General features: G+C 38.7%; 1 protein-coding gene and 1 pseudogene across 4 annotated transcripts in view; both read right to left on the bottom strand.

The window, feature by feature from the left end:
- CDK6 (cyclin dependent kinase 6) overlaps window positions 1-23,122 on the bottom strand; it is a 228,415-nt gene that overhangs the window by 26,357 nt on the left and 178,936 nt on the right. The gene's annotated exons all lie outside the window — the stretch shown is intronic.
- Window positions 8,613-9,191, bottom strand: LOC150001541 (rRNA-processing protein FCF1 homolog pseudogene; annotated as a pseudogene).

Raw genomic sequence — 23,122 nt, 5'->3', positions numbered from 1 at the left:
AAATATTGGGCCCCCTAAAAAAAGAGAGAGACAGGGAAAATAAAAATACATGTTAACCATATTTTATGGAGCGTAGTAATGAAACCAAACTTGGTGTCATTAGAAAAAAGTATAAAGTTGGGGTTTTGCGGGGCCCTTCAGAAGTCGTGGGCCCAGGGCGTGTGCCTGGTGCGCCCACCATTAAATCTGCCTCTGCCTAAGCACTTTCTAAAGTCTGCGTTCCTAAATACGCTATTACATTTTCATTCTCATACGCTATTACATTTTCATTCTCATTCTGACCCTAAAGTCAGACCATTGGCAAGTACTTAGTAACTTTGCATTTGAAAGAAAGTTTTGAAAACAGGAAAAGAAATCTGAGTCAAACTAAAGAAGCAATCTTGCACGGATAAAGCATTTATATCAGTATTACTAATTACTAGGAAAGTAGAGCCACAGTCCAGGGTCTGTGACCACCATGGAATCACCTATCTCACCACGGGCAATAAGCTTCTAGAACTGTCAGACATCTCAGGCTGAATGCCCAGGGGAATGCTGTGTTCTGTCTCTTCAAACAACCACAGAGCTTGGATGACAACAGCCTTCTCCCTTATGGAAATTCCAGTTGTAATACTCACTGTATTTTAAGTTGGGCTTGGTATTGAAAAACTTTAATGACAAAAGGTTGGAAGAGCATTTGGGGCTAGCATGATGGTGGTGTGTGAAGGCAACAGATAATCAGTTTACCAGGGATGCCTGGCAGATCAGTGCCATAGATTAATTAGTCAGGCTTTAATTATTAACTGGGCTCAGGGCTTATCAACTACCTTCACTCTAGAGAAGAAATGTGAACTAAAGACATCACTTAGCCAAACAAGAACCTCACCATACACCATAAAAAAATCATCCTGTCTCACAGCTCCTAGCCTTTCTTCATACTGTGCCTTTAACAGGGAGGTGGTCCATGAGTGAGAAACTTAGAACTCATGTTCCTCAATACCTGGCCATTTGGGGGTAGGGCACCCAGGAATAAGGTGACTGACCAATCCAGTCTGCCCAGGGTGGTTCCAGACACTGCAAATCCTGTACCTTGGGAAGCCTCTGTCCCAGGCAAACTGGGATTGCTGGTCACTCTATCCAGGATACCCAGAACAAGAGGTTATAGAAAAGAAAAAAAAATCATAAAAAATAATCTTTGTTATTTCAAAGGACTGTTTTGAAAAATCGGATGAGCACCTCTCAAAACATTAAGAACAAAAGGTGGTCCAGACAGACAGGTTTCGTTCTCTTTTTTTCCCTAATAACTCACTGCTACTGTGTAATATAAGGGATTAGACCATTGGTGGTGCCCTCCTCATACCATAATTCAAGATGTTATTTATTACTCTCTTTTAGGATAAGACCTTGTAAAACTATCCATCTTGCCCAGGGAAAGAGCACTGCCTATGACTTGGTGCACACAGTTCAAGTAACAGCCTGAGGGATGTGCATGATCATAAGGGGTGGCCACCTACCTATATATCCAGAATGGGGTGGAGTTATCTACATATCTAGAATGACAAGGAGATTCATTTGTCCAATCTGATTGATAGGCAGTAAGTAATAGGCTGCGAGCTAGGATGAGAACGATTCTGAAGTGCTATCTAGGTATAGTAGGAAAATGCTGAGATTAATTAGCAGCATATATCACAGAAAACAAACTAGCTACATGAATCAAGGTGATCCAAGTGACTGAAGTTTTCTCTCTCTGATAGACTTACACCAAAAGCAATACACAAAAATTAAAAGTTAGAAAATGTAAAAGCCTATTTAATGGCAACAGACTCCTAAGAGCTAATACATTATACAGGAACAACAACGTGGCATTCAAAGCCACTTCTTTTAATCTAGGAGCCCATTAGTCTTGTCTTTTGACACAATATTTGTGCCAAAGGGAGTCTTATGGGCTCTACTGTGGGTGTGTCTCTGAGTATATAATTATGATCACCTCTATGCTCATATGGCATTTGCTTTCTTGCAAACACTCCAATATTGACAAGAGCCATATGTCAGCAAAATGACATAATCCAAGGCTGAAGGTTTTAATGTTGATATGGGGGGAAAATAATCACTAGAAATTTTCTGAAATAGAACTGTCTGTTGGTTGGAGTGGCTTATTTTTAAAAAAGCAGCTCTGCTCAAAAAGGGAGCCAAAGCTTCACTCATAAAGAATTAAAAAGGATCCAAAAATATCCTCAAATTGGATTCAATCATTGGTTAAAAATACTCCAAACAGTAGAAGACTGATTATCTCATTTTTTCCTTTAAAAAACAATCTGCTTAGCCCTGGCCAGGGTGGCTCAGTTGGTTGGAGCATCATCTCATGGACCAAAAGGTTGTGGGTTCAATTCCTGGTCACGACACATACTCAGGTTGCGGGTTCAAACCCTGATCAGGGCAGCCAATCAATGTCTCTGTCTCTCTCTCCCTATCTCTCTCTGTGTCGGCAATGAAAAAAATGTCTTTGGATGAGGATTAAAAAGATAATAATAAAAACAATCTTCTTAGCATATAAATATGGGTGCTGGCCCCTGAATATCAGTGATGTTATCTACTTATGACTCTAGTATTGAGATTAGTGCAGTGATCAATCAACCAAAGTTACCATTTTTTTCTTAGGATAAAATTTTACTTATCTAAGAGCCAGTTGAATTTTTTAAACAGGCTTATTTATTACATTTATATTTTTAGCCATTGGTGGCTATTCTGAAAAATAAATTATTTTGCTGATTATTAAATATATATGCACATAGAAAAAATTCAAAATAGAGAAAAGTAAATAGCATACAGAAGAAATCACACAACATCAATTCTTTTCTCTCTTTTATATATGAATGGGTAAGAAGATATATCTAAAGATGTCTTTCAAACTAAGGATGGCATCATATCCCAGAGCAGAATCTGAATCCTAGCCATATAGTCCTTGGCTGAACAAGAACAAGAAACAAGAAAGTGGTTAGCAGTCACGACAAAGCTGAGACTGAATATGACTCAAGCCTCTATAAGGAATCAAGGGCATAGAGGGGTAAGCAAAAGTAGGTTTACAGTTATGTGTAAGTGAAACAGAGTTTATTATTACTTATTAATTACTGTATTATTTTCCACATAACTGTAAACCTACTTTTGCCCCACCCTGTATTTTAAATTATTTGCACACACACATTTCCATTTACCCTCTGAGAGAGTTTTTATACCTTATGACAAGGAGCAATAGTAACTTTTTCCTTATTTCCCTTTCTGAATGGTAAAGACAACTGCATGAATATAATATTCCTATCCAGCACATTTTGGGTGAAATCCAATAATGTGTGATAACTCAACAATTTAGCACAGGAAGCAAAGCCCACAACATTCCTTAGAAATTTCACAGACTATCTAGACAGAACAGACCCAACTGAATAGGATTTTTTTCAGCGATGTTTGAAGAATGTAGTTTTTCATGGTGGACACATTGGGTTTGTGACAGATGCAAATTCAGATATGAAAAAAAAACACAATTAAGTGATTCAGACTTGCAGTTTATCTCTGCCAGGGTCAAACAAAGGAAAGTTGGTGTTTGACAACTGTGGATGACTCATCAGAGGAAGTTCTTACCATATGGATATGCTTGTTGAAATAAAGCTGGTTAACAAAGCCGGCCTTTTTTTCTCCCTGTGGGCCAATGAGGGTTTCATTTTAGGAAATGGAAGTGTCAATGTGGACAAACTGTCCTGAAGTATTTATAGCTTAATGTGTACTTTCCCTAAACTGTCTTTGAACAAAGAATGTGAATGGAAAATAAGATCTGCATTTATTTCACTCTCTTGTGCCCTCTGAACTGTGTTCTCCTTCTAAACCCATTCAGCACTGTGATGTATACATAATGTGATAGGAAAGTGGTAATACTACACTGGGGTAGTTTCCAATTAATTTTAAGAGCTTTTTATTCATTAAGGATATTACACTTTTGTTATATTCATTGCAAACATTTTCCCCAAGATTACTACCTGCTTTTAAAATTTGCAGTATTTTTATTTTTTGATGAACAAGTTTTCAATTTTTATATAGTCAAATACATTAATATTTTTCTTTGTGACTTTTTAATGCTTTGAAAGTCTATCTCCATTCTTGGGCCATCAGTATGTTCCATAATTTCTTTAGCCCTTTATGGTTTCATTTTTAATATTTAACTTTTAGGCCATTTGTTATTTTCTCTGTTGTAAGAAATAGAGAAAAACATATCAAATTGCTATTTTTTTTTCCTCCAAGTTGACCTGTTACCCTATCTCATTTGTGGAAAAAGCCATTCTGTCCTCCAGGATTTGTGATTTACTATAAAGTACATCACTTCCTAAGCTGAGGTCTTTTTATGGGCTCTCTATTCTGTTTCATTAATGTCTGTCATTTCTTCTGCTGGAACCAATTTGTTTTTATTCTTGTAGCTTCATAATGCATTTTAGTGCTTGGTGGTGGGAGTTTCCCTTCATAACATTCACTCACTCATTCATTTTAGAGAGATAGGAAGAGGGGGAGAGAGAGATTGAGAGACAGAGAGAGAGAGAGAAAGACAGAGACAGGCAGACAGAAACATCGCTTTGTTGTTCCACTTATTTATGCATTCATTGGTTGCTTCTCATATGTGCCCTGACTGGGAATCAAAACTGCAACCTTGTTGTATCAGGAGGATGCTCTAACCAACTGAGCTAGCTGGCCAGAGCAACTTCAAAAAAAAAAAAAAAAAAAAAAAAAAAAAATTCCTGGCACTTTTCACCAATTTAACTCTTCCCAAATGCATTTTAGAAAATTCTACTGTGATTCTGATTGGAGTTGCATAAACCTATAAATTAATTTGCGAAGATCTTATTTCAATATTCGATTTCTCATTCAGGAAAATGTAATATCTTTCAAATATTCTCTACATCTATGTAAGTCTTTTATATCTCTGAATAAAGCTTTATAGTTTTCTTAATAGTATAGATCTCACACATTTGTTTATGTTACTCTACGCTTTATATTTTTACTGGGAATGAGGTGGATCTGCTACCAATTGGAGAAGCTGTCACTCTTGCTATGGTCATAATCCTGACTGTTTTCTTAAATCATGGGCTATCCTAGATTTGAAAAGTAAAAGCAGAAGAAAAAAAGGGACATAGGGGAATGGTTTATACTCACAGTGTGAGGCCTGTGAACCTCCCAGAAAAACATGTACCAAAAGCACCAGGGTTAGTAAAAAAGAAATAATGCTAATAATAGTGCTAATAAGTACTTAGAATGATGACTCATTGCATTGGATCATCCTTGGGAAACTACCTGCTAAGCAGAATTTAGCTGTTAAGGTGTTATTTTTGGTACAAGATCTATTGCTACTTCCTCTTAGGAAAAAAAATGATTAAACTCTAGCTTCCTAAAAAACACATGAAAATGGTCATCCTGGCAGGCCAACCCATCAGGTAACAATGCTATTTCTAGAACAGGAGATGGCCGTGTCCCCTGAAGATACTTCTTTATAACAAGACAGAAGCACTTAGCCACGTGTAATGGAAAGAAGACAGGAGACCCAGCTCCTAATGACAGCTCTGTAACTGATTAACAAATTACTGGCTGCAGGCAGGCAGGCCTTATAGCCTCTGCTCGTCTGTTAAAGGACAGATACTACAGCTGCTGTCCCACAGATGTGCTTCAAATATAATGAACTATGTGGATGAAGCAGAACTGCTAGAACTGCTGAGAAGTAAAATTAGTTGCTCAGTAAATGTAATGTCGTCAATCAATAGCAAATATAATGAACTTGCACTCATTCCAAAGTAATTCATTCTTTGCTTAATGCTGTATTACCTTCTCTCCCTCCCTGCTTCCCTTGATTTCTTTTCCTTGGAAGTTAAGCTAATTGGAGCATCCCTCTCCCCATTCTACTGAACTTGAATATGGTCTTTTACTTATATTGATGAAGAAACTGAGATCCTGAGAGATTAAATGACTTGCTCAAAGCCTGATATGTATTTTGTTTATTCACTCACTCCATCAGAGAATATTTCCTGTGTCTATGCTGTTCTGGATGTCAGGAATATTGTAGTAAATGAAATACACTTCTTTCTAAATACATTAATAAATTGTTGTTAGAATGTATATTTCCCCGATTCTTGGTGTGTATGAACTCTATTATTCTCATGCTTATTTACTATTGGTAATAATTCCATGAATTTCTACTTCTCAGTTTCCAATACAGCCAGATACTTTTACTTAATGAAATGGGATAAGAACTATAGATAAGACATATTTTTCTAATCCTTACAAACAACCCTGAAACACAGGCATTAATTACTCTCCTCATTTTACAGATGAGGAAGCTGGGGCTTAGGAGAGTTGTGAAACTTAAACAGACACAGTTATGTATGTGGTAAGTGTAGGACCTGGAATCAATATTGTTAATCATGATTTCTTATTGATACTATTTTATATACTATATATATTTATGCATGCAATCTGCCATGAATTTAAATGTGACCTCTCATATATTTAAGTGTAAACTACCACAGCAAATTGAAAAATGCATGTTACAAAATAAACATTAAAGTCAATCTTTGGCCTCAGTACAAAGTACCTAATTTATTTATGAAACAAATGAATTTATGAGGAGGAGGCTGTGGGCATATGATTCTGCCTACCATCTGTTCGTATTACACATGCTCTAGAGAGGCACAATTCTATCTGCCATGTGTTCGGCTTTACACAGAGAAGAGAAGGACATCAAGGGCAAAAGGTTTTGTCAGTCATACCAGCAAAACATCCGGTAAAAAAAATGTACAGTAATAATTACATTTGGTAAAAAATATATTAAAAAGACCTGAAATACATATTAAATATGTTTATATAATACAAAATATTACTATATAAAAATATATATCAAAAAGACTAGAAAAAAGGATACGAAGAAAATGGTAAGATATGTGTTATTTATCTATAGGTTATAGGTAATTTTCATCCTCCCTTTTTTTGCTTTTCTAAAGTTTTCTAAATCAAACTTTCTAAAATTTTGCTAACATATGGCTTTTAATATGAAAAGTGCAATAAAATTTGTTAAAAATGAAAATAAAAATCCAGTTATATGTTGCCATCTCTTATTAATTTGTGGTATTAGAAAAAGATAAATATGGACACAGCATTAAAAAAAAAGCTTTGTGTGGTATTTCTTATATACTTAACACACTATTAACTGGAACTGTATACAAAAGCTATCCCATATCACCGGCTTTTTTTTTTCATAGTTGAATATAAAAATGAAACAATTTACAAAATATTTTTACAAAATCCTATATTATTCTCAGTCTTAAGACTATGTGGCTGCAGGGGGCTGTTAGGTTATATGAGGTTTCACATACTTAGCTAAATTGAAGATTTAAATGTCAACTGAACAGTGTACTCAAAAATGGCTTCTGGACTCAGAAAATACAAAATACCCTAGCCATATTTTATTTACTTTTTAATTGTGTATTTATTGATTTTTACAGAGAGAGAGAGAGAGAGAGAGACGTATTTGTTATTCCACTTATCAAAGCATGCATTGGTTGCTTCTTGTATGTGCCCTGACCAGAGACTGAACCTGTGCCCTTGGCTTATTGGGACTACTCTGGTCATGTTTTAGATATTAATTAAATAACTGTTTACTTTCTAATAAAAAGGATAATTACTTCCTGACCATCTATACCTCAGATCATCACTAGCCAGCTTGGTATTGTAAATGAGGGACACATTTTCCTTGAAAATGAAATTTAGATTCTTTTAACCTAGAAAAGAACTTCTGACCACTTTTGGCTAGATTATAAATCTGAAAGAAAGTTTAAGGGAATATGTAAGAAACCTTACCATTAAAGTCATTATTTTTATGAAATTATGTAGATAAAAAACCAGTGTAACCAAAAAATGTTGAGTAGGTAACTTTTCTTCAACATCTTCAGCTATTATGATAACAGATGCAATTTACCAAACATCTCTTACAGGATAGGGGCTACTTTATTCTACATGAATCATCTCATGTAATTCTAACAACACTCTGCTAAGTAAGTATCATTTTCTTCATTTTAAAAGCAGGAACTGAGGCATAGAGAGGTTAAGGTCAAATGTCAAATTGTAACTAATATATACTGAAGGTGATGGGTGATAATCCTATTTTGGAAAAGTAGACAAAAAGGGGTTCAAATAAATTAAAAAATTTGAATGTTTGTACTATGTTCATCTCAGTTAATTAATTAAATCCCTTTAGAGCTTACAAAGCATTATGAGTGAAAGTATTTAATATATTTCAAGTAATATATTGATATAATTTGGAAATAACACAACTGTATGCTTCGCTGATAAAATGCACTTTCAGATTTTTGTAGCTTAAGCACATAACTTATATGTACTTTATTTATTCTGTGAGCAGATGTAACAAATATTAAAATGATACAAAATATTTTCAAAACGACACCAAAAAGTGAGTGTATTTAACCACACTCAGCTTATAACAGAGCAAACGGCTGAGTGGAGCAATAATAACTCATTCTGTAGCATGTTTAATAAACTGGCAACAGAGAAAGTTGGTTGAAGGAAAGCAGAGGAACTCTGTCTTTTAAGTATTAGAACCAAGGGTCTCCATAATCATCTGGCATCTGCACAATGTTGTACCTATGGTTAGAAATGTACTCCATGGATCTTCCTAATTCTTCTTTTAAGGTCCCCGTCAACTGTGGCCACAATGCAACACTTGTGTTGAGTTACTCTCTGTACTAAGCAGCCAGTCATCTGCATAGGTTCTTTTGAGTGCGCATGGTAATCATTCAAATCTTGGCTCCTTGGCGATCCTTAGAGCCTCTCATACTTCTGCCCCAGTTTCCCACTTTCAGCCATTTCACAGTCAGTTACACGAGGGATATGCTTGGCATATAGACAGCCCATCACTGACTGCACTAAGTCCAGTTTAGTCTTAATGGAAAACTTGATAAAGTTGGTACCAACCAGGATGTGGTAAAGTTGGCCCAGCTGTGTATTATACGGAAGAATATGCAGGAAGGGCATCGGGAGACATCTGTTTTCTTGAGTGCGCTGGGATCTTTCTGTTTAGGTTTTGATCTGTCCTTTTCTTTAATCCTCTTATCTCTGAGACTAAGCATTCGCTCCATGGTTCCATACTTCCTCGTTCTCTTTTGCTTCCCCATGTTCATGTTGCAGTCGTGTTTCTTTCAGAATTATTACAGATGTGGCACTTTTGCCAACTTATATGTATTTTAGATTACTTTGGTTAAGCATACTAAGTCTGAAGACATTTAAATTTAAATTTGATATGGTGACTGAACTGTTCTTTATTAATTTACCAAAAAAAAAAAAATAGTATATCGTTGGTGTTATTTTATTAGCATCATACTATTTAAAAAAAAAGATTTATTTCAAAAGATAATCCTGGCAGCTGAAGTAGGAAGGACTTGAGGGGAGGGAAGAGTCTGCAGGCTGAGCCTGGAGCAGCTGAGCAACACAGCCATGCCAATCCCATGGCCCATCACAGAACAACATTTCACTGTCTCATATTTAACTGATCCACTCATTTGAGGCTGAGCTTTCCTGGTACCTTTCCCCACTTATTTGGGAGTTCTGCCAATGCCCAGATCGAAGGACGCTTCAGAGCAAATGTGGGGTTTGTCTCACTGAGTCCTGCTTTGTAAGGCCCTGACAGGCAGCAGGACAACACACCCTGTGTGGACCTCCAGGCTGGGCACGGACCCCAGTCCTGCTCTGCCATTGATCAGTAGTGACCCGTGAGGGCTTTGATAACTGAGACTCAGTTTCTTTAGTCTATTCCTTGCATGCCCCAAGGAATATGATCTACACACTAAATTATAATAAAAGTGTCCACAGAGTAAATACGTTTTCTCCGCCAGTGCTTGAAAATGTCTTATGACCCCTATACCTAATCAGCTATTGAAAACCAATGATATGCAGAAAACAATTAACTTTTGCTTTTTAACCCAGAACCTTGTATCTCACACAATCTAAGATGCTACCACAATCAACTGCAATTTACATACTAATTCTAGAAATAATCTAAGATGAAATAAAGTATATCTTAGAAACACTGAAATATGGCAGAATACCTGTAAAAATAGCTCCTTTCTTATTGGGAGATGGTGAAATGCTTCAGGTGTACTGTGCTCAGACTCTCCTAGATGTTACTCTGGAGCTTATATCTTTTTTCCTTTATAGATACATTTAATTTTTCAGTTCACTGAATATAGATTAACTTCAAGTTTTCTTTCTTTGCAGGTATAAAACAAATACCTTGGAGCTTTGGTGAACACACATGGAGAGCTGCCAGTCTCAAGTTCTTGAGATAAAGACAGCAAATTGGACTTCCAGCCAAGATGGAGGTGTAGGTTAACATGGCTCACCTCCTTGCACAACCACAGCAAAAGTTACAACTAGACTACAAAACAAACATCACCCAGAATCATCAGAAAATCAAGCTACATGGCAGTCCAACAATCAAGGAATTAAAGAAGCCACATTCATCCAGAATGGTAGGAGGAGGGAGGGGACACGTGCAGAATGGGTGGTCCTACAACTATGTGTGGTGGATAAAAATTGGGAGGGACACCTCGGGAGCAAGGGATCCCAGCCCCACACCAGAACCCCCAGCCCAGGGTTCCAGCACCAGGAAGATAAGTCCCCATAACTTCTAGCTATGAAAACCAGTGAGGGTTGGGGCAGTGGAAGAAACTGTGAGATTCTCAGGGGTCTCCTCTTAAGGGCCTGCAACGGACTTAGGAGTTACACAGACTCACTCTCTCTGGGCTTTAGCACTGGGGCAGCAGCTGGAAGAGCACCAGTGGCATATGGGGAGAAACTGAAGTGTCTGGCATCAGGGTGAGTGCTAGAGTCCTCTTGGAGAAAATTCCAAAGGCTAGGAAGAGGCATTGTTCCCTTTCTGAGACTTCTCCCACAGAGTGCCACAGAGTGGTGACACCATATCTGAGACTTCATCAATCTGGTTCACATTGGTTGCCCTGCCCTGGGAATTAGTAACCCAAGGCTTTTCCCCATTCAACTTACCAGTGTGCTTCTCTACAATAGGCCACACTACTAAGACAGGGACTCAAAGCAGCTCTACTTAATATATAGAAACAAACACAGGCAGGCTGCCAAAATGAGGAGACAAAGAAATATGGCCCAAATCAAAGGACAGAACAAAACCCCAGAAAGAGAACTAAACAAAATGGAGATGAACAATCTATCAGATGCAGAGTTCAAAACAATGGTTATTAGGATGCTCAAGGAATTCACTGGGTACTTCAACAGCATAAAAAAGACCCAGGCAGAAATGAAGTTTACCCCTGAGTGAAACAAAGAAAAATTTATAGGGAACCAACAGCAGAGTGGATGAAGCCAAGAATCAAACCAATGATTTGGAACATAAGGAAGCAAGAAACAACCAATCAGAACAACCAGAAAAAAAGAATCCAAAAAAAAAAAAAAATGAGGATAGGCTATGGAGCCTCTGGGACAACTTCAAACGTACCAACATTTGAATCATAGGGGTGCCAGAAGGAGAAAATAATGAAAGAAAACTTCCCTAATTTGGTGAAGGAAATAAACATACAAACCCAGGAAGCACAGAGTTCCAAACAAGATGGACACAAAGAGGACCACACCAAGACACATCATAATTAAAATGCCAAAGGTTAAAGGTAAAGAGAGAATCTTAAAAGCAGCAAGAAAAAGCAGAGAGTTACAAAGGAGTTCCCATAAGACTGTCAGCTGACTTCTGAAAAGAAATGTTGTGGGCTAGAAGGGACAGGAAAGTATTCAAAGTGATGAAAAGCAAGGACCTACAACCAAGATTACTCTATCCAGCAAAGCTAACATTTAGAATGGAAGGGCAGATAATGTGCTTCCCAGACAAGGTAAAGCTAAGGGAGTTCATCATCACCAAGCCATTATTATATGAAATGTTAAAGGGACTTACTTAAGAAAAAGAAGATCAAAACTATGAACCTTAAAATGGCAATAAGTTCACCACTCTCCACAACTGAATCTAAAAAGTAAACTAAGCAAGCAAACAGAACAGATAGAGAATTATAGATATGGAAAACATTTCAAGGCTTGTTAGTTGGGAGGGTGAAGGGAGAGAATGAGTGAAGAGGTGCAGGGATGAAGTACAAATTGGTAGGTACAGAATAGACAGGGGGTTGTTAAGAATAGTATAGGAAACAGAGAAGCCAAAAAACTTACATGTATGACTCACAGATATGAACTAAGTGGGGGATTGCCAGAGGGAATGGGTGGTACCAGGTAAAGGGGGAAAAGTTGGGACAACTATAATAGCATAAGCAATAAACTATATTTAAAAAAAGACATTGAGAACACTATTGAAGAACTACCTTTCACAAAGATTTCAAGCTAAAACAAAACAAACAAAACAACAACAACAACAAAAAACACTCAGCAAATCGGACACCTTGATTGCTAAGCACACCTCAGTTATAATACGCACTTCTTGATAACTGATGAACGGTGGCAACATTATTAAACATTTGTTCTGGAAAATTCAGTAAAGAGGATTATGGGGTAAACTCTTTTGACATAATCTTGTGACTGGACCTCCAGCTTCCTTTGTGTAAGTAATGGTCTGAGAAGCATGCTAGGAAACTGAAACAAAACAAAACAAAACAAAACACAAAATACCAAAAGAACAAAAAACAAAAAACAAAAAAAACCCAACCAAATTCAGCTTCAGTTCAACTCCAGTCATTTTCTTCACCCAAGAAAAGCTTTCTTGCTCAGCAGTATTACTGGAGAGCTCAGGTTTGGTACTTAACGCCTTCCTGTTCTCACTGGAAAATTGGAGTCAATGGCTGAGGCACCACCACACCAGCCTCATCTCTAACGATCACATCAGACTGTGCAGGCTGCACCGCCTTGTACAATTTCCTTCATCTCCCCCTCCCTTTCTGCAATTTTTTTTGTTGTCCCGTTGTTATGGGTAGTGACAGTTTCTGGTTTCTTTCGTTTATCAACGGTTTCCTTTACCACAGCCTCTATTCCTCCCGCTGGAAGCCTGGCACGATTGGAAGTTGGAAGAAAAACCACAACTGAATAGCCTGGCACTTACTTTAACAGTCATTTCCAACCACAGATTAATACTATTACTGGATTTGACTAACGGCTCTCAATCAGCCCAACTGTCATCACTTGAGAACATATGAGGCAGTGAAAGCCAAAGGGGAAAATATAAGCAAATCCAAATCATGGTATAATTTTCTCATTTCTCATCTTTTGAGTGCAAAGGTACCTCATTGAATCCCCTCTTCTTGGTTTTCCTTAATAATCTTATAACGTACAGATCAGGAGATAATATCCCCCTGCTTCAACTGGCTGCAGGCTTAAATCAGCCGGTATGGGTTGCCCTGGGCACCAGTCAGTGTTAAGAGGGCAAACTGCTCAGCTGCCCATGGAGCATGTATGTGTCCTGTATCTTGCCCTGTCCCCCTTTGGAAACTGCCTTGGGTGCTGGTGTTGAAGCATGCTAAGATGCAGCACCAACGTCCAAATGAAGGAGGCCCTCTTGGAGGTTCTGTGTTGATGACAGTGGTGCTCAGTGTCAGCCTATTTCAATCAGGAACCAGGTTTTCCTCTTCATCATTTATGTTGATGTAGCAGACTCCAGGCCTAGGGCAAGTGATAGGGTTTTCACTCAGTATCAACAGATACTGAAGAGTACGATATATGATACGATATATGACTGGCTCAACTAAAACTAGATTCTATCCCAATTTGGAGCTTTCTGCATTGATAAAACGTTCCATTTTATAAGACTGAGGCTTTTGGAAAACTGGTGGTGATCGCCATATTTTGGTCTTGACAGAAGCTAACCTACACACAGAGAAAAGAGGACTTGAATGACTATTATTTTTCTGATTGACGACGGTGGGGTCCTTCTCTGGGTGTTTTACAGACATTAATCTCAATCTTCCTCCTTAAAACTGTAGTGAAAGGCATTTGTTTAATACATCACTGGTGGGAAAATACAGTAGAAAAATCTTTCTGGAGGGCAATTTAGTTCTATCAAAGGCCTTAGGGTTTTGAATGTTCTTTACCTCATTATTCCACTTTCAGGAACTAGTCCTAAGGAAATAGTTGTGGGAATGAAGAAATTTGTTACAGGAATATGCATCACAATCTTGCTTTAAAAATCCTTGCAAATTTCATTCATTCAATAAATATTTACTATGCCTATTACATGCTGGAAAATATTTAAGTACAAATAAATAAGAGCATGATATACCTTTTATATGAGAAAAGCAGGTTACGAAAAAGCATGAGCTCATTTTTATATGAGCTTATGGTTTATTTCCCTTTCTTCTTTTTTCTTTCCTTTAAAAAAATATAGTTATTCTGAGAGTATATAAATCTCCTGATCTGTACCAAATATTCACACGAAGTTTTAGCACCCATTGATGATATTTTAACATTATCCTTCAGCTTATATTTATTATTGGCATTCTACTGTAAGAAAGAGCTTTCTCTTCTCTCCTATTTATCTGTTTAAATCAGTATGGACTCATGGGTTTTTATTTTATCAAATAGATTATAATTATTTACTATAATTATGTATTTTGATACTCTGATTGTCTCAGATTTGTCCAGTGGCCTCTTCAAACTGCATTCGGTGCCCTTTTGATATGTTCCCATTATTATATATTTAAAACATTTTCTTATTTGCTCTAGGCTTATACTCTTTACTCATATTTAAAAAATGTTCTACAATAATCATGTATTACTTTTGTTAAGTGAAAGAACAATATATACTATTTTATTTTTAAAAATTTTATTTATTTAGTTTTAGAGAGATGGGAAGGGAGGGAGAAAGAGAAGGAGAGAAATATCAATTAGTTATCTCTCGTATGTACCCTGTCGGGGAACGGAACCCACAACCCAGGCATGTGCCCTGACTGGGACTCGAACCAACAACCTTTTGCTTTGCAGGATGATGCCCAATGTACTGAGCCACACTGGTCAGGGCTATATACTATTTTCAAGTGAGTCTTCTATAAAGTGTAAGATTTATTAATAAATTATAAAATGTAAAAAATCCAGATTGCTGACCCTGCTTGGTTCATAAATATTAAGACAAGTGGAGCTCCTCTTTGGGTTCCAACTGAGAGGAGAGAGGGGAGCATTTGCCTTACAAATCTGTATGAAAGGCAGTTATGTCCTGTAAGATCATTAAATGCACAAGTCATTGCTCTCTTCTTGATTGAAACCAGTGAGCCAACCACACAACCCCAGATATGAAAGGGAACAGTTAAAGTTCTGTTCAATTAATGTCTCATAGCCAAATACCTCCTGTTTTCCCCTCAGAAAACTGCATAGGAGAACGGTGAGACGAAATCATTCTCATCTGTGATGAGTTTCTTCCTGCTGACTGTTTGGAGTTTCCCTATGAGCTGGTATGAGGCACTTCTTCCTGTGGCTCAGAGCAAGACTCTGAGAGTCAACACACAGTGGGGACTGTACTCCTGATTCTGTGAGGAAAACACAGCAGGAGCCCTTAATTTGTCAGAGTCAGTAGACCCCTTGCCCCATAGTGCCCTGCCTGGTTTCTCTAATCTTATTAGATGACTTCACTGAAATTCACTGTACACTCTGCCTCTGGCCAGACTCGAGGATCAGTTCTAGCCTTTGTGGCGACTGTGGTGGGGTGGAGGGGAAGAGACATGAAGAGCCCTGTGACGATTAGTCATTACTTAAGTATTGAGTCATTTGGCCATACCGCCCAGTTGACTGTGACCTAAGTTCATAATTTGTGCTCTAGGCATAAGGTTCTGCCTAGAATCCCAGTACTCTGGGTCCTAGGCTTTTTGCCTCTGAATTCTCCTCATGTCTGCTATTACCACTGACGAAAAGCCTCCCCTAATCCTGTTCTAGGAAAATGATGCCCCAAGGCACTTTAACAATATGAGCAATAACAGTGGCTAAGTTTTACTAAGCCTGTGCAATGCAAATACAAAGCTTGGTGCTTTACATAGGCTGTTTTATTCGACTCAGATGAACACAAGGTGGGAGAGTTATATTCTCATTTTACAGTTCAGCAAACTGAAGTTGAGAGATGGTTAATAATACATCACCATTACCCAGCTAAGCAGTGAGGGAGCCAGAACTAGATGTCTCAGAGGCAGTTCTTGCAACCACTTCACTATATATGTCTTTCAGTTATGACTATAGAACTGTTAATGAACTTGACACTCTGACTGAACAAAAATTCCAGTTTTTTAAAAGAAAAATTAATGAATGGAAACCACCCTGGTAAGCTGGTGTTGAGAACAAGCAATGTTCTTTAGCTGAGTCTAAGAAAAGAAAGCTGATCCCAAGGAATTGCAAGTCTACCAGAACACAGAACAAGTTTGCTAGCTAGCACCTCAGTAGTTCACCCATTACTTCAGTGCACTTGGGGGTCTGTGATTTCTTCACTGTGCAGACTGCAGGGGATGCAGAAATGATAGGACTGATGAGGTCCCTGACCTTGTAGGGCTTACAGTTTTGGTGGAGAAAAAGAACAATTGCCAAATACGTGTGAGTGCTATACAGAAAATAAGATGCTCTGATGAATAATAATAGTGGAGCGGTCAGTAAAAGCCTCTCTAAGGAGGTAACATTTAAACTAAAGGAAGACACAGAGTTGGCAGAGCTGATGAGATCTATCAGTTCCTTTTCATCTTCGATAATAGCTGGAATTTGAGTCCTTTTTTTTTTTTTTTTAACCCTCATCTGAGGACATGCTTATTGATTTTAGTGAGAGAGGGAAGGAAGGGAGAGAAAGAAGGAAGAAACATCAATGAGAGAGAGAAACATCCATTGGTTGCCTCTCAGATGAGTTCCGACTGGGAACTGAACCTGCAACCTAGGTATGTGCCCTGACTGGGAATTAAACCGGTGACTTTTTGGTTTACAAGACGATGTTCCAACTGAGTCAACCAGTCAGGGCTGAATTTGAGTATTTTTCAAGGGTGCTTTACAACTTGGGTTCTGTTAAGCAGATCAACCACTACTTTACAATCCATGTGCCTTATCACTAACGCTTTCTCCACCCAGTTCAACATCAAGTATGACATGAAAGTGATTTTACTATTCAATCTAGGACTGACCTAATTAAAAACAAAACAAAACAAAACAAAACAGAAAATCATTTCAGAATTAGGGATAAGAGGAAAATGCTCTTTGTGTTCTGTAGAGGTCATCCAAGTGTACTATTCGTTTTTTTCTCCCGCAGGACAGCCCTATCAGCTTTAGTGAAGATGATGAAAGAAAAGAAATGGGCCAAGAGGGAGAGCAAAACTAGCTATTCACACGGGCCCTCAGAGGGAAAGTGAAAGGCAAAAGCAATGAACTGGGTCCAAATTTTTTTTTCTACGAATGCTGTCTGTTTAGTGGTCAGATGTGGCACTCAATAGCAAAAGGCACTCTGAACCAGCACTGGTGAGTCCTGACACACTTTCTTTATATTTCTGAAAATGATAATTTATTTACCTCACAAGTAGAGGTTTTGGAGTCTGCTGAAATCAACAGCACAGATGACCTATGGGCTTTCTTTACTGGGTTCTAACTGCAAGTTCTCTCAATGGCGAGCTCCCTAAGAACATGTGGGGTTGGGACTGGCGACCATTTATGGCTAAGAAGAGAATATTTTTGATGTGTAGAGAATTGAAATCATGATTATTTCCTTGTCTCTAAAGACTGTAATAAAATGGTAATGTACTCTCTTCATGGAGCAATTTGATGTTCTGAGACCCTCTAACACCCTGGCTTCCAGCAGTCTATTTTTTTCCATCGTATTTCCTCTAACTACTGAATAATTAAACTTAATGACTAATCTCATCTCACAGGAAAAAGGCTTGTGAAATCTGCTCCTAATGCATATAATAAGTGCAGAAGGACACATTAAGTAATGTGTACAGTCTGAGAAGGCCAAAAATCCTTTCCCAAGGCCCAGTCCACCCCGAAAAGGGAATCAAGCCAGTACTCTAACGAGCGAAGCAACCATTTTATTGTTCCACAAACCCTCTGGGCCCAGAGGTTTCTTCTTTGCACACAGAAGTGACAAGGAACAGCATGCTCTCCTGCTCTCCTTTGTCTGCCAGTGGAACTCCACACCAACTGACCGAAGCTGTCACCACCCAGGGCTCCCAATGTGGGCCTCCAGATTGTGCAGCCACAGGGTCAGATATGTGGCCTGATGCTGGGCTGTTACAGTGCTGCGTATCCAAAGAGGCCAGCAGCCAGGCAGAGCCCTCTCTGTAATAGCTTGGCCACCTGTCTGTGAGGGAAGACAAATCCCATTTCATGACTTTTGGCATGGTAAGCAGATTGTCCAACCCCGTATCCAGAGCATTTGAGTGGTAGAAGGAAAAGAGAAAAGTGCTGACCCCGAGTGTGGATGTAAAAGTGGATTTCTTTAGGGATGAACCTTCCGGTTAATTTGGTTGGATTCTTTGGTGTCTTTACCCAGCATTCATCAGTCAGAAGCTGTTTCTCAGGCTTTTAAGATAATTCTCTTAATGAAGTAATGCCATGCCAAAGCAATGGCATCACAGGGCTTTGCCCTTTCCTGCTTTTTAAAGGCCATCGAAACCATCATTCCCTAACATACTCATACAGGAAAAAAGATGAGGCTTATCTTGTTTTTAAGCTATTGTGTTACGAGCATTTCAACAGCACAAGAAAGATAAGTACATGCTTGCAAAATGAGGTCTGACCCAAGGCTCACTTGATAGTCAGTTTGTATCTTGCTGAGTGCACATGATAATAAGATTTCAGACTCCTTAGAAATCGTGGTTCAGTCCAGAAGTGTGCTTATACAACACAGGGAGAGCTCCTGATGACTGTGCAGTGAAGCCACCGTCACAAACAGGATTTCCTAGAGCAGTCTTAGGGCAAGGAAGCTCCGTTCTAACTTTGGCTCTGCCATCTGGGCAGCACTGCTGCTCCTCCCCTACTGTAAACAGGCAGCTGGAGGGGACCGGGGAACATTCCTTCCTATTGTTTCTCAGGCCTCTCACTTCCCTTTCATCTCTGGTAATAGCTGGAATTTATGGGAACATTGGATGAACTGCCGAGTCTTTTCTTCAGGGTTTATTTACTTTGTGGATACTCCTTAGAAGGGCTCCATCTTTTGGCCTCCCTCGTCCCAGCCATAATTGTCCAAAAGTGTGGCGCCATCACTCTATACTTAAACTGAATGGAAAAAAGTCATAGAGACTTGTGTGCAGCTCTTAATAGTCCAACAGAGATTGGGCAAAAAAGACTATTTCCCAATATATACCTTCCACTCCAGCCAGGTATTTCTGTGGCTTGTCTAATAAAGTTCTTGTTAAAGATCCAATCAAATATCTCCAAAATCCAGCTCAGCACTAACTTCATGATTTTCTGTTATTCTAGTCCAGTTTGGAGTAATACTGAATTTTTCTAATCTCTTGTGGTATTTAATTCTGTACATATAGCTTAGCACTTCCATATACACAGTGTAATGCTGCTCGCTATTTATTACCTGCTAACATACCATGTCCAGTTTTCTTCTTTGCTCATGTCAGTTATAACCTCCTGAGGTCCTGGCCACAGACCTTGGTGAGAAGTGAGAAGTGGTCTTTCAATTCTTTGCTATCTTGCCCAGTACCCAGAGTAATCTTAACCAACTGGTAGGCTTTTCAAAGAATACTTGAAAAACCATATGAGTTCAGTAAGTTTTGTTTCCTATGATGCAAGTGTGTTGAATATATATGTAAGTATAAACATTGAGTAATCTAAAGGAATAATGCTAGGATCAGTAGCTATTTAATATATTTATATCATTTAGATTAGTAAAATGATGTAACATCTCTAAATATAAAATTAAGTGCTTTTTGAGAATATATATATAAAAAAACTCAATGAAGAAAAACTTCTGAGATTGTGTCAATAGGCAGAAATATAGCAAAACTGTTTCGAGGAAGGCAAGGGCTAAGTAATGCATTTGGCCCACTTTATGCCCAAAGCTACTCAGGGTGATAGGCTCTGAGATACAGGCTGTAATGTGTTCATTCATTCATTACTTATTTACTCAGTGCCCCCTTATGCTATGCTCTGTTAGATATTAGGTATACAGTGGTGAGCAAAATAGAGATGGTCCATAGCTTCAGGAGTAATGGGACAAAAAGGTTTTAAAATAGAAAATACTATTGCAATAACTATGTAATTGCAAACTGTGGTTAAGTGCCATGAAGGAAAAGAACAAGGTGCTATTGCAGTGAATACCATGGGCTTCTGATTTTATTTTGTATTTCTTCTTTCAGGAAATACATTTAGGATGATATTTGAAGGATGAGATGGAGCAGCCAGGAAGTGAATTGGGGGGCGGGTGGGGAATGTTTCAGGCAGAGGACTCCAGGAATCACTGTGGGAAGTCTCTTGAAAGCACTGATGTAATTGCTGTGTCTGTAGGGCAAAGCCAATATACTTATGAATCCCAATAGAAAGGCCATAGGAAATTCCTTTGCTCATTCAACAAATATTTATTGAATGCAAACTATGTGCCAGATATGGTTCCATGCCCTTGGGATATCCAAGTGAACAAAGCAAATGCCTCTGCCTCTGTAAAGTTTTATGTTCTGTGACAAGACATAAAAAGTATTAAATTATCGTCGTCGGCAGCCGTCCGTCTCGAGAGACGATGGTGTAGCTTCTTAAGAGTCTTATCTGCACCGCCGAGAATGGCTGTGCAGTCCGACTCGGGAGTGACACGGTATCTGTCTCCTCCCGTGTTGAATCGACATCTTGCTATGACGCTGGAGTGTCCTCTCCAGTGAAGCTGAAGCTACAGAGCCTGGGCAGGGTGATATGGAGGGTCTGCTGTTGCCCATGCAGCAGACCCCCCCTCTCTTCACAGCTGAAGGATCCAAGGGAAAGACGGAGTCAATACAGCTTGGCTTCAGGTGCGCCGCAGGAGTTGCCGGTGTTGACAACAACGTCAAACCGCCTTAGGGACTCCGGCTCCGGATTTTCTGTCGGGGTTTACTCCCTTAGCCTTTCCCCTGAAGAGGTATGCCGCAAGGCAGCGGAGGTTTTTTGGAGTCAGAGTTTTCCTTCTCTGATGTGCCCTGACTGGAAGATCGAACCAGCGACACTTAGCTCGCAGGCCGACGCTCAATCCACTGAGCCAAACCAGCCAGGGTCAACTATTAAATTATACTCATCTAAATATTACAGATCTGGCCACAGACCTTTCTGTGTATATGATGAAGTTGGAGGAAGTAGTAGTGTGTAAAGGATGCAGGGACAGCTGATATAATTCTGCATGGGTACCTCGGGTTTTTGCACCTGTAGTGACTAGAGGCACTGATGGCTTTTAACTGGACTCGATTTTTGAGTGAACAGCTTTGCATGATAGAGACAGTGTCTCCCTCTAGAGACCCAGCATGTTTGCTTACTCTTCAACATCATATTGTCACCTGCTGGGGCAAAGATGAGGCCGACATACTGCTCATTATACAAGAGTCAGGTTCCCCAAGCTTGGGATTTTTTTTCTGTAACACACCTGTTGTGTGCAGAGGGGTCCCTTGGCCCTGTTCTCATTTCCCTGTTGGAACTGGGGATCTGGGAACTGGAGCACACGCTGACACTCTAGCTACTACTACTGCCGTGAGTCATAAATGATCTTTTGTCTCTAACCCAGGAGTCTTGTGTCTTCTCTCTGCATCTGTGAAACTCTGGTAGGCTAATTTGTTAGCTTGCAAGTAGGGTAAAATCTCAGATCCCTCACAGTTCTTGGAATCAGTCAACTGACATATGGAAGGATGGAAACTTTTTAGTTCAGAAAGACAAAACCCAAGACAGGGATAAGGCTGAAGTCTATAAAATCAATAATACAAAAGTTGGCTGTGTTCACCAATGTTGAATATCACATCAAGGGGACAATCCCTAACATTTAGGAGAGGTAAATTTAGGGGAAGAAAAAGGAATTTTTTCATATGGAGGATACTAATCTTATCCATCTCAATAAATGGTGCTGTGAACAGAAATTGTTTTTAGAAAGGTTTCACTGAATTTGTGGATGACAGACCTAGAATGCCCAATTCAATATGTATTTAATGAATGACTCAGTCTTTGCCAAGTTGGAGGATCATGTCCTCTACAACATGATGCTCAGTATCTCTGTCACAGGACAGTTGGGAAAGGTCATTAATCTGACCAGGGCAATTTTTAATCTATAAAATAAGTATTGGACTCTTCATTACTTTATCTAAGTCTAGTTTGTACACACATACATAGACACATGTATCTGGAACCTGTAACTAAAATTTCCTTTAGAACAAATAATTCAGAAAAATCTTTATTCATAAATGTGAAATAATCTTGGTAAAGTATGTTCATATTTTAGGGCAGTTTTCCCCCAAATTGGATGTGCAGAACACTTACAGAAAATTTTAATAGGCATATCTCAAAAATAAATGCCTGTGGTTAAATATGTTTGAAGGGAGTTATGCACTATATATCCTTGGAATTTCAAAATTAACATTAATAATAAGAGCTCTGATAAGTACTGAGTAAGGAAACCTTTGTTTGAGCCAGCATTTCCTGAATTATTTTAGTGTTATCCTACCATGTTAGAGCATGCTTATTATCTCATCTTATGAAACATTCTTCCATAAAATAGCAAATAGAGAAATGTTCTTTTAAGGTGGTACCATATACATCTGCATATAGATGGTAAAGTATATACTGGTATAATTGCAACTTATCTATAAAGACTCACTAATTTGAAGTGAAAAATAACAGTAGACAGGGACAGAAAGAATTTTCTGGCTTGCCTAGCTGGTAAAAGATGGGCTGGTCATCTCTACTTGGGGGATCCTTGGCATCATTTCCTGGGTCAAGAAAGTCAGAAAGCCCCAATTGCAGGATTATTTCTATTTTTCTAGGAAAGTTGAACAATCTTAACTAACATTTATTGCTGCCAATTGATGAGCTAGGTGCTATTTTGAGCGCTTAACATTAAATTCTCACAATAAACTAGGAAAGGGGTACTCATTATTTGTCTTTTACAGAGAAGGAAACTGAGGCACAGGAA

The sequence above is a fragment of the Furipterus horrens genome, unplaced genomic scaffold (genome assembly GCF_987537825.1).
Source record: "Furipterus horrens unplaced genomic scaffold, mFurHor1.1.pri manual_scaffold_9, whole genome shotgun sequence".
Lineage (NCBI taxonomy): Eukaryota > Metazoa > Chordata > Mammalia > Chiroptera > Furipteridae > Furipterus > Furipterus horrens.
This window is presented reverse-complemented; position numbering and strand designations above follow the sequence as displayed.